At 45.5% G+C, this 16,077-nt stretch overlaps 1 long non-coding RNA gene across 1 annotated transcript; it reads left to right on the plus strand.

Annotated features, from left to right (window-relative positions):
- Nucleotides 1-339: 339 nt before the first annotated feature.
- Nucleotides 340-6,608, plus strand: LOC120860573. The gene is made up of 4 exons (XR_005720361.1): nt 340-364; nt 1,380-1,406; nt 3,616-3,642; nt 4,053-6,608. It is a non-coding gene; the product is annotated as an uncharacterized LOC120860573 (long non-coding RNA).
- Nucleotides 6,609-16,077: the final 9,469 nt, after the last annotated feature.

Here is a 16,077-nt window from a genome sequence, read left to right on the forward strand (position 1 = left end):
TGAGAGGGAGGGACTGACCACCGGGCCTGAGTCCAGGGCTCTGGGGAAATCCCAGTCCAGAGCAGGTGGCTGGGGAGACCTGGGCGGACAGCTGGAGCCGTGGAGGCTCCGATGGGTCTGCAGTTGGAACGTCTCCGCCAGGGGTTACACACAGAGAGGTGGTATTTGTGAGTCTTTTTCTTAGGGAGTGGAATTCATGCATTTTCGTTTTCACTCTCTTTCAGCTAAACTTAAGGAAGAACTAGGTAAGCTCTACTTTTCCTCTTGAGCTTTCTGCATCCCCTTCATAGGAGATATTTTTGTTCTTAGCTCACTTATTTCCTGTGTTGCTTTTCAGAGAGGAGGAAATCCACTTACCTGGCTGGTGAGTGACTCTCCAGATGTCCTTGGGTCTGTCTTACGTGTGCCAAGGTGTCCCTTTCCTTGTTTGTGTCTAGACATGTGGACCCCCTTTTGTGGGGTGAAAGTGGAGGCTGGGGGAGGCAGAACCCAGCTCCCAGGCCCCTCAGGAAGCTTGGGTCTGATGGTGACCTCAGAGTTTCTCAGGCCCCCTGGGTCTTATTCTAACTCTGATCAACCCGAAAATTACTGATAGCTTTGTAGCCTGAATGCATCTGGTTTTTGATCAGTACCTGAGGGCCAAAACCACATGCCCTGAGATTTCACTGAAGGAGCTACACAAACAAATGGTGATTAAGTTTGTGTGTGGCCTTCCTCTATCCCAGCACACCATCCAGGGAGAGTCTCTTCTCCCCAGTTCCTCAAGATGGTGATCAGAAAGTGATTGAGGGGACACCTGGGCTGACAATGCATGGCAAAGTCATGGGCTGCCCAGAAAAATGACATGTATTTCTAGAGTGATTTCCTGTGGGAATGCTGGGCCAGTTTTACCTTGGAGTTGACCTTGTATCTATGTTGTTTTAAAATTCCTGCTTCATGTCAATTTTTCATACATATTTTTTCCAGAAAATACTGATGCAATAATTAATTGTTACAATTGTGGAGTAATGTATACTTTTTTCCCCTAAAATATATTCAAACAAGCAGCTTCTGAGCCTGAGTAGCAACATGGAATAGCAGGTGAAACAGGAGTTTTGAAGGATTTTGAGGGAAGAGCCACTAGGTGAACTAGCCAAAGGTCACACAGCAGTGGGACAGCGGTGGAAGTCAGTCCAGAGTGCCGCAGGCTTCTGACCTGTGCTCCAGGGGATTCCCCACCACACCCGCTGTCTGCACGTGGCTGGAGGTCACCTCCTGTCCAGCCTCTCCCTCACTGTAGATAGTCTCACCTGCAGAGCAGAGGGGAGGCAACAGCCAGTGGATTCACACTGAGCAGGTTTCCTCTGGCTGAGGTCTCACCAGAGTGTGCTCCCTTTCAGCCTGGAGGAAGGCCTGGCTGTATGCAGGTAAGTGGCGCTGAGTTCCTGTGGCCTCCCCTCCCAGCCTAGACTCTGCCCCCTTCTCCCTGAGGGGACCCCACAGCAGGGTGGGCTAGCGTCCCTGGTCTTCTTGTCACCTTTGTAGCCTCCACCTGGAGACTGCAGGGACTCCTCGGAACACAGGTGTGCCTCCATCCTGCCCGTGCTCTGCTGCAGGCACTGTCAGGGTTAGCAGCCCCCTCCCCAAACGCCTGGTGCAGCTGGGACTTCTCCTGACAGCGACAGCGGAGGGTCAGTGGTGAGGAGGGGCGGCAGCAGGGAACGACCGTGTGGACCAGGGATCGCTCATCTCTGGAAGATTTCAGAAGTCATGCTCGCTTGCTTATGGGACCCTTGGTTTGAATCTTTCTCTCTTTGGCTCTAGTTTTGGTTTCCCTGTTTCTCCCTGGTCCTCTGGAATATTGGTCTTCTCTCTGCTTCCTCATGCTCTGACCCCATGTCCAGGCTGGCTTTCATCCTCCAAGCCTCCTTGGTTGATGAGGAGCAGGTGTTCTGACTCTGGGGTCCACCACCTCTGGGATATTTATGGACTCCAGGGATGAGTGTGTGAAATGTCTGGAATTATATGGAAAATCCCAAGTGCATTTTTTTTGCCATAAAACCAAAAATGTAACATATGATGGATTATTCATGACATCATCTTCCATTTTAGGAGAATGTTTGTCTGAAGGGCTCAGGCTCCTCCTCCCCTTTTCAGGGTTAATGTAGAAGATTGGAAAAGGAGACCATGAGAGAGGTTAAATTGCTTCTTGGAGAAGGGGTAGGGGAACAAATCACAGAAGAAAGATCAGGAGGAAGAGAGGAGGAGATGTGGAGGAAGTATAGGAATGTGTGGGGGAAATGCCCTGTAGAGGTTTTGAGTGGACAGAGTGACTGAAGAGAGGCCAAAGGCCACAAGGTCAAAAGTCACAGCCACGTGGTGTGAATCTTAGACATGCACTCAGAGTTTGCAAGGTCCATGACATGAAATGTAATGGACTCCTTGAGTCCTCTTTAAAATATTTCAGAGAAACTTGCATTCCTAAGCCCTTTTTAGGTAACCATATAATGAGTTTGCCTCTGATAATGAGACCATCTGCACCTCCCAGAGGAGCTGGGGCAGGTGTGTGGTTGCAGGGATGCTTGTGCAGTGAGGGTGGTCTCAAGGACCCTTAGCAGTGGGGTGAGTGAAGGCTCTGCACCCTCTGAGCCCTGTTCCTGCTTGGAATGCTCCTGTTTAGGGTCAGGAATACAGATTGTGAGAGACAGTGGGGAACCCAGGGGGTGAAGGAGGCCTGGGCACCAGAGGGATGAAAAGCCACCTCAGACATCTCACTGATTCTTGCAGGGATTTCTTTCTAAACAATGATGATCATGTAGTCTTCTTTTACCATCCTCAGCTTCTCTGCCAAGTTTAAGTCGTGTATATTTTAATGTATGTCTATTTTAATGTATACCTTTTATTCTATACCTTTCATTAAAAAAAGAAACTGTACCATGAAACTAGAATCAGCATTTTTTAGTAGTTTCACCATATGCCATGTCTATAGGAATGGTTTTGTTCCTACAAAAATGGAAGGAGAAGTTATTCGTGTTTCATCTTTTCAGCGCGTGTCATGCTTCCTTATTTGAACGTCTCTCCCTGTCTGGAAACCTCTGCATGGTCTTCTACCTGGGTCAGATCTCTCCAGGGCTGTGCGCCGAGCTCTCTTCTCTCCTGGCACATAGTCATGCTCCCAGTTCAGCTTAGCCACTTGTATTCTCTCTACCCATGGCTCAGAGACCCCCTGCAAGCTCAGCCCGATCCGTTCTTCACTAGTGAATGAAAGCTTTTATCTCCCCAATTCTTTCTCTAGAAAACCTATCTTTCATTATAGATATGTGGCTAGGGTCTTGAGAAAGAATAATTTGGTAGGCAAATATGGCAAAGATCTTTCTGTTCAGGTCAGTCTCCAGCTTCTCAATCCCTGAGTATTAAGGTTTATGGCTAGGTCTTCATCAAAAGATTGCAAAATGACCATTCTGTGTGTGTGTGTATGTGTGTATAAAAGAGCAATAAATGTATAAGTGAATGTTTCCAAACATTTTCCCTACAAATCCTTCATTAGCAGCTCCAGTACCCACCCCAGGTACCCACCGCAATATGTGTTGTACAGTCTTGCGAACCCCTGATATGAAACGTGTGTTTTCCTTGTAGATTGGCGGAAGGAGAAGTTCCAGGAATGTGAGTGACTTTTGTGTATTTTCTGGATTTTTCTACTGCTGTCCCTGTGCCTTCTCCTTCAGTTCTCAGTGGTGATATAGACGCTGGCACCATCAATAGTGTGGGTGGGATGTGGTGGTGATAGTCACACACAGGTGTGGGGCTGATGACTTTGGCTGATATTGAATGCTAAATAGACATCCTTCAGCCCTTGGAGAGCAGGCTGGTCCTCAAGGGCTCTGTGACATATCACACCCTGAAATCAGTCTCGTGGGTCCTATTCCTGCTTGGAGGCCCATAGACTTGAATCACAAGTTCCTGTTGTCAGGGTGCTTAGCCTTCCTCCCATGCAGCTAGGATTCCTGGTTGAGGGGTGGTTGTGTGTTCTTGGGGAGGGAAGGACCTTGAATGATAGATAACTTTCTCTGCAGGGCCTGTCACTCTGGATCCAGGATCTGCCCATTCAGACCTTGTTGTCTCTCATGAAAAGACAAGTGTGACCTGGAAGGCCTGCTGTGTGAACTCTGGAGATAGCTGCAGTGTACTGGGCTTTGAGGGCATCACATCAGGGCACTGTTACTGGGAGGTGGAGATCAGGGATGGAGACCAAAGCGAGTGGGCCCTGGGGGTCTGTAGGGAAGGTGTGAACAGGAAAGGCTGGTACGTAGAGTCCCCAGATAAGGGATTCTGGGCTATGGGGAGATTTGAAAGAGGATATTGTGCCTGTACATTACCTCCGGCTCTGCTATGCCTCATGCAGGCTCTCCACCCCAGGCTTAGGGTGGGGGTGTTCCTGGACCCCCAGGAAGGGGACGTCTCCTTCTACAACATGACTGATGGCTCCCACATTTTCTCCTTCCCTCAGGCTTCCTTCTCTGGGACCCTCTTTCCATACTTCAGGATTAGTTCAGGAGACGTGTCCCTGACCGTCTGCCCCAAGGTAGGAGGGTCTGAGGGGCTCCCTGTTGCCGTTAGCAACCCTTCTCTGGAGGAGCCTGTGAGCCTCCCAGGGGCAGGGTTCAGCTCAGGCTCTGGTGCTGATGGTCCTCCAGGGGCCGAGTCTCCATTGCTCCCTTGCAACCCCGAGGCTGTGTCCCCATAGGGCCTGTCACTGTCCTGGACCCTTTCTGTGGCTCTTCCTGGAGCTTCAGACCCCTTGTGACAGAGGCCTCTGAGGTGCAGCCTGGATGGCTTGGGGGTCTCATCCCCTTGCTCTGGAGACAGACTCCTGGGCCTGTGCTTATAACAATTGTCAATTCATACCATGGACTCAGGTTTGAGAAGCTAGACGTGGACTGTTTCTGAAGTAGTTTTGATTAGGCTGTAGTTTGCCATGGGAAGTCAATTTTCTGGTGGTAGTAAAAATTTTTTTAGTGCTTTTTAGAAAAATTTTGTTTTTATTTATTTATTTGGCTGCACCAGGTCTTGGTTGTGGCATGTGACATCTTAGTTGGGGCATGTAGGATCTGGTTCCCTGACCAAGGATCGAACCCAGACCCCTTGCATGGTGAACACAGAGTCTTATCTACTGGACCACCAGGGAAGCCCCCTTTATGGTGTTTATACACCATTTGTTTATTAAAGGGCATGAGGGCTGAATCACTCTGCAGAATAAAAGGGGGTTATTTTATTGAATCAATGCAGAGGAACCCAGAACCAAAGGTGGGTCTCCAGTTGTATTTATGAGGATCCAGAGTCTGACCAGAAGCATTGGCCATCCAGAATCTTGCAGGGAAATGGATGACTGATGAATTTTAGAGGAGTTAGCATTCTACTTTATACACTTCCTATTCTGGGGTCGATGAAACTCACTTATTTTTATCAACCTCAGTAGATTTCTGTTACTTGTAAAAGCTTGTGCTGTTTGTTTCAGGAAAGAACTAGAAGGATCTGGGTTTTTCTGTAGTGTCTGCATCAGGGGGAAAGAAAAGAACTGCTACCAGCATTAAGGTGTGAGTGAAGATGAGAGTTTTCAAAGGCAGGTGAATTGCAGAAAGCTTTGACCATGAGCACGATTCTAGTAATCAGTGTATTGCCTCTTAGTACTTCCAAGTCCTGTGGTAAAGGGCAGAAAAGGAAGCAGCACTCTGAGGGACCCAGACCTTTGGGGATTTGCTCAAGCTCCTTGAATTTCACAGGTGCCTGGGGAGTAAGCCCGCAGGCTGTGGCTCTGCTTCATTGAAGATGCAGAGTGGCCGCTGTAGGTCCTAGTTGGATAGGCACTACCCAATTTCTGATTGTGTGTGTGTGTTTGTGTGTGTGTGCACAAACTACTTTATTCATTAATTAAAGGGGAACAGTAGCTGTTACAACCTGTTCACAGAAGAACTCAAAGTACTACCTATTGATAGATTAAAGCATGCTTAAATTTATTTACAAATAGATGCAAAACTGGTCACTATTCAAGAAGTTATAACTGGACTCCATTGAGTACAATTTGGAATTCTATGGAATTGTTCTGATTGTTTCTAAAATGTTTATTTTTAAAGAAGCCATCTTTTATTACCCACTCCTCTATTATTCTTGAAATCTTTTCCTTGTATTGCCAAAAATATATAATTATTTAAAACTTGGAAATATTCACTTTGCTCAATATATGTAGAAACATATAATATTGTAAATCAACTATTCTTTAAAATATTATTTAAAAAAATCCTGGAAATAGACAAAATGTAAAGTGTCATGTTGGAGTAGGAAATTGCAACAAACTCCAGTATTCTTGCCTGGAAAAGCCCTTGGACAGAGGAGCCTGGGGGCTATAGTCCATGGGGTCGCAGAGAGTCAGACACGACTGAGTGGCTGAGCACAGCACAGCACGGTACAGGACATTAACCACTTCCCCCCCCAACTCAGCATATTTATTTCTCACTGCTTTTCCTGGTTAGACAATAATTAAGCTATCCTTCGAAATGCTCTTTGAACCAGCTTTATAATTGTAGCAGTTCCATAATGGATTAATTCTCTGAATAAATTCTTTGACTTCTCTACTTGTCTGAGAGACATGTATATGACTTTATGAAAATTATGTATTTTTATAATTTAGAAATTAATGAAAATTTTTATGTTAAATAAAGCAAAACCCTTTTAATACAGATAATTTTAAGGATAAGTACATTGCAAAAATCCTATGTTATTAACATAAAAATAGGAAACAGTGAAATTCCAGGTATAATTTACCTAAGTATTCTTCCCCCACAGATTGAAAGAGAAGCCTGAAAAGACACACAGACTTTTCTAGATCCCCCAGAGAAGGCTGGGGTTTGGATCTTTATTCTAAATCGAAAGCTTCTTATATTTATGGATCCCTTTCTCATTATTTATTTATTAGCTGTGCTGGGACATCCTTTTTGTGTGAGGGCTTTCTCTAGTTGCAGCAGGTAGGGGCTGCTCTTTAGTTGCAGTACACGGGCTTCTCACTGTGGTGGCTTCATTACTGCGGAGTACAGCCTCCAGGGCACACGGGCTTTAGAAGGGGCAGCATGTGGGCTCAGTAGTTGCGGCCCCTGGGCTCTAGAGCACAGGCTCAGTGGTTGTAGAGCACGGGCTTAGTTGCTCTGGGGCATGTGGGATCTTCCTGGATCAAGGATCAAACCCAGTTGCCTTTGTCAGTTCAGTTCAGTTCAGTCACTCAGTCGCGTCTGACTCTTTGTGACCCCAGGGACTGCAACACACCAGGCCTCCCTGTCCATCACCAACTCCTGGAATTTACTCAAACTCATGTCCATTGAGTTGGTGATGCCATCCACCCATCTCATCCTCTGTCGTCTCCTTCTCCTCCCACCTTCAGCCTTTCCCAGCATCAGGGTCTTTTCCAATGAGGCAGTTCTTCGCATCAGGTGGCCAAAGTATTGGAGTTTCAGCTTCAGCACCAGTCCTTCCAATGAACACTCAGGACTGGTCTCCTTTAGGATGGACTGGCTGGATCCCCTTGCGCCTTTGTAGCCTTTGTAGGGAGGTGGATTCTTTACCACTGAACCACCAGGGAAGCCCTTGATTCTTTTCAAGTGCTGAGGTTTAAAGATGCATTTTTTGGTTTATCATAAATCTGTGTACAATATTATATGTTTTACTGTACATTTTACATGTTTATGTTTCCCTTATGCACAAGTATGGGGCAGTACGTTATAAGCAACGTAACCAACCTTTAAGGGTTATTTTTTTCATATAGAAGACTTGCCTGCCCAAGAATCAACTTTCTTGTGTAAGATGGGACTCCACTCCCTTGACAATTCCATGGAGAAACAGATTTATTTTTTTGGTTTATTTCCCCTGAAGTCTATTTCTGCTTCATTGCTACACATCCAGTTGAAACTCAGGCTCTCTCTCCAGTCTCAATGGAGTATCGTCACTGTTTGGCTTCATAGAATCTTGTTCCTTAGACAAGGTTCCTAACAGATCTCATCACATCCATCACAGCAGGCCCTGTGCTAAACAGACATGTTCCAAAGAAGACATACAGATGGCTAACAAACACATGAAAAGATGCTCAACATCACTCATTATCAGAGAAATGCAAATCAAAACCACAATGAGGTACCATTTCACGCCAGTCAGAATGGCTGCAAATCCAAAAGTCTATAAGCAATAAATGCTGGATAGGGTGTGGAGAAAAGGGAGCCCTCTTATACTGTTGGTGGGAATGCAAACTAGTACAGCCATTATGGAGAACAGTGTGGAGGTTCCTTAAGAAACTGGAAATAGAACTGCCTTATGACCCGGCAATCCCACTACTGGGCATACACACTGAGGAAACCAGAATTGAAAGAGACACACGTACCCCAATGTTATTGCAGCACTGTTTATAATAGCTAGGACATGGAAGCAACCTAGATGTCCATCAGCAGATGAATGGATAAGAAAGCTGTGGTACATATACACAATGGAGTATTACTCAGCTATTAAAAAGAATTCATTTGAATCAGTTCTAATGAGGTAGATGAAACGAGCCTATTATACAGAGTGAAGTAAGCCAGAAAGAAAAACACCAATACAGTATACTAATGGATATATATGGAATTTAGAAAGATGGTAACGATAACCCTGTATGCGAGACAGCAAAAGAGACACAGATGTATAGAACAGTCTTTTGGACTCTGTGGGAGAGGGAGAGTGTGGGATGATTTGGGAGAATGGCATTGAAACATGTATAATATCATATAAGAAATGAATCGCCAGTCCAGGTTCGATGCAGGATACAGGATTCTCGGGGCTGGTGCACTGGGATGACTCAGAGGGATGGGATGGGGAGGGAGATGGGAGGGGGGTTCAGGATGGGGAACACGTGTATACCTGTGGCAGATTCATGTTGATGTATGGCAAAACCAATACAATATTGTAAAGTAATTAGCCTCCAATTAAAATAAATAAATTTATATTAAGAAAAAGAATCCTGTTCCTTACCTTTGACACAGTTATACCAATTTGCAGTCAGTCCTGATAATTTTGAGTGATGTTCATCTATTCCAGAATGTAAGTTTCACGGGAGAGGGCAGGTGCCCCCAAAGACTAGGGATACTCTGCTGTCACCTTGTCCAGTCATCCAGTTGTGTCCAACTCTGCGATCCCATGGACTGCAGCACGCCAGGCCTTCCTGTCCCTCACCATCTCCTGAAGTTTGCTCAAGTTCACGTCCATTGCATCGGTGATGCCATCTAGCCTTCTCATCCTCTGACACCCTCTTCTCCTTCTGACCTCCATCTTTCCTAGCATCAGGAACTTTTCCAACGAGTCTGCTGTTTACATCAGGTAGCCGAAATACTGGAGCTTTGGCTTCAGCATTAGTCCTTCCAGTGAGTATTCAGGGTTGATTTCCTTTAAGATTGAGTGGTTTGATCTCCTTGCTGTCCAAGGGACTCTCAGGAGTCTTCTCCAGCACCACAGTTTGAAGGCATCAGTTCTTTGGCACTCTGCCTTCAACCACACGTGACACTGAGAAGACCATAGCCTTGACCATATGGACCTTTGCTGGCAGAGTAATGTCTCTGCTTTTCCATACACTGTCCAGGTTTGTCATTGCTTTCCTGCTGAGACGCAATCGTCTTCCAGTTTCATGGCTGCACTCACCATTTGCAGTGATTTTAGAGCCCAAGAAGAGGAAATCTATCACTACTTCCACCTTATCCTCTTCTGTCTGCCATGAAGTAATGGGGCTGGATCTTAGTTTCTTAAAATACTTTTTAAAGCCAGCTCTTTCACTCTCCTCCTTTTGCTGTCATAGAGAGGCTCAAAATAAATGTTTATTAAATGAATATATTTGTCACACAAAGACAAACATCATATGGTATTGCTTATATATGGAATTTTTAAAAATGGTAGAAATGAACCGATTTACAAAGGAGAAATAGTGACAGATGTAGAAAACAAACTTGTGATTACCAGTGGAGAAAGTGGTGGGGGAGGGATAAATTGGGAAACTGAGATTGACATATGCACACACAATCATGTATAAAATAGATAGCTAATAAGGACCTACTGTGTAGCATAGAGAACTCTACTCAGTATTCTGTAATGACTATATGGGAAAGAATCCAGCAAAGAGAGGATATATGTATGTGCATAAACAGGTACTCTTTGTTGCACTGTGGAAACTAATGCAACATTGTAAAGCAACCGTACTCCAATAAAAATTAAAACATGAATTATTAAAAAAATTTAAAAGGTGTTGAAACAATGAACAAACAGAACAAATGCCATATTCTAAAATTGTAGTAAAATGACAAGTGAGTATAACTAACTCCATAAAAATCAAGGCAACAAAGATTTGAGCTAAAATACTGAACTTTAAAAAATAAAGAATTTGTTTGTATATTGAATGGATATGTTTTCTTTTTTGTATTAATGCTAAGAGTTCAGGTTAAATCTGTGGCTCACTTCTAAGAAGTGTAATTGTACTCTCACAGGACTTTATCTTACATTTCCATCTTTGTTTTCTTTTTTTAATTGACTCCTTTGACTTATTTGAGTTTGTATCATTGTTCTGAAATCATTGGTATGAGTTGCTCCAAATCTTTACTTAGAATAAGGTAGTTTATAAATAAATGCATAACAACTACACTTGAGTGCAATATTTAACTGAGTCGTTGGACTTTCCTGATCACTACTTTCTCCGTGTCACTTTCTCCTTTTTGGCTCCTGCAACGCAAGCCCTTCCACTCATCTGTCCCAGCGTCTCTTCTTGGCCCTGGAGGGTCTCTTTGCACCAGCATTAATGCTGTTCCAGTTCCCCAGGGTTCTCTCCGCATCTCCGTCTTGATGCTGTATCTGGGAGGCCCTGTTCACACCCCAGAAGTTGGCCCTCCCTCACCTGCTCGTGACTTCCTCATCTGCGTCTCCTGCTCAGTTCCTTTCTTGAGCCTCAGAACTGCATTGTCCTCTACCTTCTACACACTTGAGGCACCATGTGACTCAAGAGATGGTTTTTGCTTTTTATTAAGAGGAGAGGATAAGTTAAGCCATTTAATTAGTAAACATTTCCAGATTTTATGTAGATTTGAGAATCACCTCTTTGTATAACAATGCAATTCAATGCAAAGTTGTTGAAAACGTCACAGATTCCTCTCATTTTTGTTTGCAAAAAGTTTCCCTCTCTGAATTCTCTTGATGAATGTGCCCAAGATAGAAATCTGAGACTCTTCCTTGACGCTTCCTCTTGATTATCACTTCGAGTGTCATCTCTGTCATCTCTCTCTTTCCAAATGTCACATACCTCCTCCCCAGAAGTTTCTGTTTTTGTTTTAGTTGAGAGGCAGAAAGAAGGAGGCATAGGGGAGCAAAAGACAATAATCGAATGGAATAGAGGGCACTGATGTTCAGTGTGCAGTGTGATGAAGTTTTTTGTATGCACATAGCTGAGTAACCACGCTCAGATCATATCTGATAGCTCCCTGGTTTCGTCTCTAAGTGTCCCCTCAAGCTTCCAGGACCTCCTCCTCTGACTTCTGCCACCACTGACGCATTTTGCCTGTGCTTTAGATTCATATATGAGGAATCCTGTAGCCTGCAGTCTTTTGTGTGTGGTTTCCTGTGTCCACGTCCATTTTTCTAACATTCCTCTCCTTTCCCTCCCTCCGTGTCCTCCTGCAGGGAAGCCTTTTTTCAGTCCACAGCGCTGGCCACAAGGGGGCAGCAGAACCCGGTGGAACCTGGGCTGATCCAGCAGAACAGCCCTTCTCTTGGCCCCTGGATTTTTCCTTCGATCCCCGTAGCACCCTGTTTCTGGGCTGCCTCTCAAGCAGTTGCTGCAGGTTGATCCTGCTGCCTCCCTCTCTGATACCTGCTGCTTTAGAGAGGATTTCTGGAGTGGAAGATTGGAGCTTGGCCTCCAATTCTGGATCATGCAATCCTTTCAGTAATGTATTTCCAACAAGCAGCTATCAAGTATGTGGAAATGTTGACAGATTCTAAAAACAAACACAAATAGCACGTTAAAAAAGAGTTAAGATGAAAGGTATTCTAACATTTCTTCTGTCTCCCCTCCTGCCCCCAGATACATGGAGCACCTCTGGAGCTGGTTCGCCCCTACCTGGTGGCCCCGGTTTAGGGCTCAGCTGAGCTTTAGTGGGGCCTGGAGCCTGTGGGTTTGACACACATAAGTCTGGGAAGGTACCTTCATGTTGCTGAACCTCTGTCTCTCAGCTGTAAAATGAAGAAAATAAGACTTTCCTCTGAGGATTATAATAAAGTATGTGATGTTCAGAGTAAAGTGGCACTGGGTGAACAGTGTGCCTGAGTGTTTGGTGACATCATGAGGGAGCAGGGCCTGGCCTCAGGGCTTTAGCCCACAACTCAGCCTGTGGAGACAAGTCTCCTGACATGAAGGAACAGGGTGGGCATTCTAGGACTGTTAGAACTGTTGCAGGAAGGGGGACCCCTTCCAGGGCCTGAAAATGGGCTCTTGTCTAACAGTCGGAAATGAATTGTCTGAGGAAACACACGTGCTGACAAAGCAAGAGATTTTATTGGAAAAGGGTGCCCCGGCGGAGAGCAGTAGGGCAAGGGAACCCAGGAGAACTGCTCTGTCATGGGCTTGCAGTCTCGGGCTTTATGATGATGGGATTAGTTTCCTGGTTGTCTTTGGCCAATCATCCTGATTCAGAGCATGCATTGCTCAGCCAAGATGGATGCATTGCTCAGCCAGCGAGAAGGATTCTGGGAGGCAGCTGGACACGTGGGTCAACTTTTGGTCTTTCCTGAACTCTTCCGGTTGGTGGTGGCTTATTAACTCCATGTTCCTTACCAGGACCTCCTGTCAAAAAACAACTCATGCAAATAGTTACTAGCGTGCCTGGCCAGAGTGGGCAGTTTTCAGTCATTGTGCTTCCTCAAATAGAGCCAGCCTCTCAGGCCTCGCCTGCCTCTCCTGCCCCAGACCTCTCTTCTCTGATTCTCCCAGGGATGGAGGACAGAGTGTCAGAACTTCAAGTGGTTCTCGGACTTTGGTACTCAAACCCCTCTGAGCAGGACTTGCCTGACTAACCCTTGGCCGTGGGTGGCCTGATCTATGGGATGGGGAGAGTGAGTAAAGACTTCCCAGGTCACTGAGTGGGCATATACTCAGGTCCTGTACTCAGGGCACATACACAGGTCACTGCCATGTGGCAGTACAAACACTCACATCGTAAATCGTACACTGACATCTCAGTGCCTGGGGACATGCGTGAGACACTCTGGGCAGATGTGTCCATTCTGGAGTCCGGTCCCACATGCGCCAGGCTAAATGCAGGGGGGATCCTACCCCTTCCCTTTTGTCCTTTTCTTCTCTCCCTTTCTCCTTCCCTCCCTCCCTTTTCCCTTCCTTTCTCGCTGCTCTTTCCTTTCCTCCACCCTCTTTCTGTCTGCCTTCTTTCCCTTTAGAACCTTACTGTTGAAGCTGAATCTGGCCTCTGTACCCCGACACCATATTAAATCTTAGAAACAGAGTGTTGGGTGAAGTAGAAAATAGTAGCTTTATTGCTTTGTCAGGCAAAGGCGGCCACAGTGGACTAATGCCCTCAAAACCGTGTGATCCTCCCTGAAGAGAGTAGTGAGGAGTTCTATAGTAATGGTTTCAAAAAAAGCATGATCAGCTCACGGACATTCTTCTGATGGGTTGGTGGTGAGGTGAGTGGGAGTTAGTATCACCAACCTTCTGGTTCCAGCTCATCTGGGGTCTCTGTGCTTGTGGTCAGCGTACCATCCTTGTTAACGTTAACTTCTCCCCTGTGGTGGTTTCAATATCTCTGAAATAACTCAAAGATATTTTTGTGTGTTTCCTTTGATGGGGAATCAGACCTTGCCCCAAGGCTGCACTATTGTATCTCTTGACTGTTCCTCTCTTATCTCACATCCCCCCCTTCCTTAATTAACAACCACTTGAACTTGCCTGTTGGACTCGGGGAAGGTCTTGGAGGTTGAATGAATCCTATTTTCTGTAATCAGAGAAATTCGGGGCACAGAAAGGCTTTTGTGCCCAAGAGTCCCACGGGGTCCTGCTTGGTATCATAATCTTTTATTGGTAAAATAAAACATATTATATTTTCTGTAAGCCTGTCTGCCTTCTCAGTCTCCCTCCTTTACCTTTAGACATTGCAAAAAGTCAGACACAACTTGGGGACTGAACAACAACAACAAAAATCTGAGGGCTTGGGTGGGAGCGATGCCTTTTCATGTTTCTGGAAGGAATCTCAGACTTCGGAATCAGAGTGGATTTTCAGAGGATGGTGGAGTCAGCGCCATGGACCAGCTGGACTCTGCAGCTGACCTCTGGGTGGGCTGGGCAGCACACACTCTCGGGAAGGATTGAGTGACCTAACTATGTCCTGAGATGCCTTTGCTGGATATTCCAGTTTTGGAGATGACAGCCTCTGGTGGGAGGGCCTCTCCTTCCTCAGCAGAGGGGCAGAAGTGCAGGTTCAGAGGGAGGTCATGGCCCCCCATGTGCCCTTGGGCTCCGCCCAGCAGGCTTCCAGGGTAGACCTTGCCCACCAGCCAGGATATCATGGTTAAAGAACAAAAGAAACCTTTTAAGATTGAAATAAAATCATTGCCTCTGGAGTGTGTGTGTGTGTGTCTTTCCTAAAAATAGCTATCAAAGGAATTGTTTAAACTGTGCCTTCAGTATATATTAATCTCGTGAACTATTCAACTTAACAATGTGAAGGACAATGAGGTTTCCAGATTGTATATTATTTAAAATAGGAGTTTAATTTTTTTCATCTACTGTAGCATTTTAAAAATCACAATTCGTTTTATATCACTATGGTTTTATGGATTAGAAGTTTTTCTGAAACTGTTTTGAAAGCTCCTGAAGCAAATTAAAGATAAGGGATACTATGACTGTTAAATATTAACCCTGTTAGCATTAGGATAATTTATATTTTGAGAAAGAAAAGTCTTTTGTGGCGAGTGAGCAAGAAGCAGCTGGCACACGACCCTGCTGCCTGGGGTGGCGGGGGAGGTTGGTGAAGTTGGCTGTTTTTGTCCACCTTGCCAGTGTGTTCAAGTGTCCTTCCAGTGTACTTCCAGAAAAATCTTTCCTGTACTTTGTCATTCCCGCCCCTCTCTCCTCCCAGTATGGACTCAAAGGGCTGGCATTCAGGGTGAGATAAGCTTTCTGGTCAGATCATCTTGGGGCATGCCTGAGTCCAAGGTCCCTGCTTGTTCCTGCTTCCTGTGAAGTTGTGTGGAGCTGGGGGTGGGCTGGGCTGGGTTTGAGGGCTGGGGGAGGATTGAGGAGGCAGTCTCCCTGCAGCTCTAACCCCTCCCTCCTCTGTGAGGGATTTGGATTAAGTGTCCTCAATGGCAGCACTCATGTCTTACTTCATGTCTGTCTGCATATGTGAGAATGAAGTAGCATAAATGGAATTTGTGTGGCTTCTTGGCACATAGGAAGTATTCAATAAAATATGGTTGTTATAAAATTCCTCTAATGTTTCTGAGAACTTAAAAAGTCTCCTTGTGATGAAGGGATTGGTGGTGCAAGTGGGGGATACAGATTAGGCGGGCCCTGGAGGCTAATTTTTGAACTTGTCTCATTAGATCTCCTGCGGTTAATATAAATATTCCAAATATTCCTGAGTTCAGGTGGATATTGGAGTTGACCTTTTGGGGAAGACAAAGTGGGATGTGTCCAGGTGTACCCTGATGGTCTGGGTCTGCCCAGAGCTGTAACACCTCAGACCAGACTTCTGGGCACTAATCAACAGTTTGCGGTTTTGTGGGTCCACTGGTCCTTACTCTGTGGAGACAAATATAATGGGTTGTTCAGAGCAACCCAGAGTGAACACAGGCTGAGAGAGATTTGCTGAGTATGTGGCTGTGAATCTGTGAGGTTTGGTTTTCTCATCTGTAGAATGAAGATAATAGTGACAACCACGAGGCAGAGGTGAGGAGGGAGAGACACTTCAGGCCTGAACCACTGACACTGGGACACTGGGGAGGCTGGAGGGAGCACTGTGCTTGTGTGTGCTTAGCCACTCA

Source organism: Oryx dammah, unplaced genomic scaffold (genome assembly GCF_014754425.2).
Source record: "Oryx dammah isolate SB20612 unplaced genomic scaffold, SCBI_Odam_1.1 HiC_scaffold_11102, whole genome shotgun sequence".
In the NCBI taxonomy this organism is placed as follows: Eukaryota; Metazoa; Chordata; class Mammalia; order Artiodactyla; family Bovidae; genus Oryx; species Oryx dammah.